The sequence below is a fragment of the Benincasa hispida genome, chromosome 1, assembly GCF_027475165.1.
Source record: "Benincasa hispida cultivar pf3 chromosome 1, pf3_genome.v1.1, whole genome shotgun sequence".
Lineage (NCBI taxonomy): Eukaryota > Viridiplantae > Streptophyta > Magnoliopsida > Cucurbitales > Cucurbitaceae > Benincasa > Benincasa hispida.
This window is the reverse complement of record NC_143478.1, coordinates 67,775,690-67,779,677: the sequence shown is the minus strand read 5'-3', so window position 1 is coordinate 67,779,677 and position 3,988 is coordinate 67,775,690. Positions and strand designations below refer to the sequence as shown.

Genomic DNA, 3,988 nt, shown 5'->3' with positions numbered 1-3,988 from the left:
TAACTAGACGTCAATCACTTACTTGGTAGCTTTACCACTTTAGTGGGTTCGTGCAAGACTTAGTAAAAACACAACATTTATTTTAGAGTTCAACTCAAAGCATCAATGTCAACGATAATCACAACATTCATGTAAGTCTAAGCATCATTCTCATACGTCATTATGTTGGGTCTTTCCACTTTCTACTGAGGTCCAAAGTTGAAGATAAAACAAGATTAATGGTCTGAAAGGAAACAAATGGTGGAGAGAAAAGCCACGTTGATAACAATCTAGTTTGACACCTTGATGGTCAAGATTACTCTTTACAACTCAATTCTTTACTGATTGAAAATCAATCAATATCAGTTTTCTGTGGCTACTCGAATCAATCAATATTAGTATCTGTGGCTACCTTTTCTTTTTCTTCTTCATGTTGAGACACATGGCTACTTGTATCTTTAAGATTTGAGCTAATGGGAACTGATGCAAGCATAAGTGAATGCGTCACCTCAATTTTTTCTGTCAGTTCTTGAGGTGTTTCTTCAGGAGTATTAGTTTTTTGCATAAACATTTTTGTTTCCCTAAAGATGGCATCTCTGCTAGTTACACACCTTTTCTCAATAGGATGCCAAGGACTGAAGCCTTCCACTCCTTCAGTTAACCCCAAAAACATGCATTTGATTGCTCGGGAATTCAGTTTTCCTTTGTTCTAGTGTACAAAACCAATGCACCCGAAAACCCTTACGTTTCTTAGATTAGGTGAGTGCTTGGTCTATTTTTCTTCAAGAGGATCTAGTGAGGCATGGGGGCATCTATTGAGGGTGTAAACTGTATAAGAGGTTGCTTTAGCCCAAAACTTCTCTAGGATAGCATCAGATAGGAGACTTCTCACTCTTTCAAGTATAGTTCTGTTTAGCCTCTCTACCACCTCATTTTGTTGAGGTATATACCTCACTGTTATGTGTCTGACTATTCCTTGCTGTCTACAAAAAACATTGAATTCTTCTACACAAAACTCAAGCCCGTTATCTGTCTTAAGACATTTAATTTGACAGCTTGTTTGTATTTCAACCATAATTTTCCATTCTTTAAATTTCTCAAAAACAATGTCTGTAGTTTTAAGAAAATACTCCCTAGGACTTAGGTTAGGTCATTACTAAATACATGCATGCATGGAACTTAAAACGACATTTTTTTATGGTGAAATAAATGCTAAATAAATGAGGTAAGTTCAAAGTCCTTTATTAAATGCGAATGTTAAAAATAACAATAGGGTACCCATAAGTCATAAATGTTAATAAATAAGTCTAAAAAAAAAATTCTTAATAATAAGTTTCAAACATCAAAACTAGAAATTTAGCCAAACATGAAAGGAAATCTAAGTCTCATGAGCAGAAGCATAAAACTAGTCCCAGTAGCTCGATCACGAATTCCGCGTGTTCATCGCCGGTACATCTCTACCTTTACCTGAAACAACAACATAAGAAAGAATGAGTATAAAATACTCAGTAAGTAATCAGTATAAAATACTCAGTAAGTAACCCCACTACTGGGGTCAGGTTAGGCATTTATGTCCTCTAGATGCCTACCTCTGGTGGAACATATAAACTGTCCTAGTCCTCATGAGACACATACATACATACATAAAAAACTGATTTCTATCCTACTGTAGCTAAATATGTCTACTACCTCTAGTGAATCCCGAAGGAAACACAATATCTGGTGAATCCCGAAGGAAACACAATATCTTGTGAATCCCGAAGGAAACACAAAGTGGTGAACCCCGAAGGAAACACAAACTGGTGAATCCCGAAGGAGACACAAACTGGTGAATCCCGAAGGAAACACAATATCTTGTGAATCCCGAAGGAAACACAATATCTGGTGAATCTCGAAGGAGACACAATATCTTATGAATCCCGAAGGAAACACAAAGTGGTGAATCCCGAAGGAAACAAAAACTGGTGAATCCCGAAGGAGACACAAACTTGTGAATCCCAAAGGAAACACAAATCTAGTGGGCCTTCTAACTAATCAGTAAAATCACTATCATAGGCTTGACACCATAATTATCACAATATGGTTCTATGACATACATATATGCCTCAACATCATGGCTCTACAACATACACACATGCTTCAATATCCATAGATTACATATAACCTCATGGAATCAAATATCATCTCATGCAAGCATTCAAGTATCTATGTGCACAAATTCATCTTTCAGATCCTCAATCAAGAACATACATCGGTTATAGTAAACTATCAAATCATGCCATCATTCTGTCATACTATTCATCTATCATACTAACCACATCTAGTGTCTGGCCCATGGGCAGTTTCAGTAGTAAGATTACTTACCTCAAGGTCAAATTCAGATATTAACCAAGCTAATGATCTCGAAAAAAATAAATCCTAAATTAAGTCCCCTAATACAGACATAATACTAAATTTCAGTCTTTGGAACCAGGACCCAAACATACAAATTTAATCCAACGATCACCAATTAACTAAGATTTCGACTCCAAAATCTCAGATTTTAAAACTCAATGGACGATGACTTAGAACCTTCAAAATACTTAAAATTAAATCATTCTTTAGTCCAATAATGAATAGGTGCTCAACAACCAAGAACAAGGATCACAACGCTTATCAAACTACTTGTCGAATGAACTCAAATCCATTAGGCAACATGTTACGCACTCCGAAGTACTCCAATCTTGGATCTAAATTCCCAAATATAATAGGTATAGGAAAACCAAAATTTAATGGGCAAACAAGAACCTTCATAACTCAACCGATCTTACCCAAAACTACCAGATCCGGCGAAAACCCAACGACGGCGGTGGCGGCAGAGGGCGTGGATGGAACGGACGAAATGATCCGACGTTGACTGGACGAACAGCGTGCTGGAACGGACGGACGTGCGACCGATCTGGGGCACGAACAGTCGACTTCAGGGCTGGCAGAATCCGGTGCGACGAGCGGCTGGGTGGATTTGGCGCGAGCGAACCGGTGGGACGACTCCACTCGACGGCGCGAGAAGATGGCTTGACGACGTCGACGATAGCGTGCGGCTTGGTCTGAATGGCGGGAGTTGCGGTGGCTACTAGGACACGTGAACGACAGGGAAACGAAAACGGGGGGGGGGGGGGGGGGGGGAGGGCGCGTGCGGCGATGAAGAAGGAGAAGCGGTATTTGCTTTTTATAAAATAATAAATATAAACTATATTTTATTCTTTTCCTTATTCCACTTTATACTATTAAATTCCTTTCCTTCTCAAAATGAAATTAATTCCTGTCATTAATTTTCAAATTGAATAATTTCCAAGGTTAAAAATTAAATTCCCGCGCTTATACTTGAAATCCAAAATTTCAAAAATTCCCTCTAATAATAAAATTATTGAAATTACATTAATACTAAAAAAAATATAGGGTGTTACAATAAATCCAGCTTTTTCCGAAGAAATCATCAACAAATGTTAGAAAATACTTTGCACCACTCAAGGATTTGAAAGGTGAGGGACCCTATAGGTCTAAGTACACATAATCAAGGATTGCCTTAGTTGTACATCGAGCCTTAATAAAACTTTGTCTTATAGCCTTCCCTATTACACAATGTTCACAGAAGGATAGGTCTTGATGAACCCCTTTAGGTAGGATTCCTTGTTGGCCAGAGCTTGAAGGTCTTTGGCACTGATGTGTGAAAGTCTTTTGTGCCAAAGGTCTCCTTCAGTAGGTTCTTTGGATGTTACAACTAAAGAAGACTGCAATTTTTGAACTCCTTAAATTACATATACACCATTTATTTTTACCCCTTTGAAGACTAGTTTAGAATCCTTCAAAACCTCACAGTAGCCTCCTTTCTCTCTGTATTCACAGCTAATTGAGTCAAGCATTCCCAATGAGATCAAATTCCTTTTTAACTTGGGCACATATCTGAAATTTTTTAATAGCTTTACTGACCAATCTTCTAATTTTAGGGAAATTGAGTCAATGCCAACTA

The 3,988-nt window shown here is 37.9% G+C and overlaps 1 long non-coding RNA gene across 1 annotated transcript; it reads right to left on the bottom strand.

The window, feature by feature from the left end:
• Positions 1-1,200: 1,200 nt before the first annotated feature.
• On the bottom strand, positions 1,201-3,175 carry LOC150038655 (uncharacterized). Its single transcript, XR_016525110.1, has 2 exons — positions 2,790-3,175; positions 1,201-1,446 (listed from the first exon to the last, which is right to left on the bottom strand). It is a non-coding gene; the product is annotated as an uncharacterized LOC150038655 (long non-coding RNA).
• Positions 3,176-3,988: the final 813 nt, after the last annotated feature.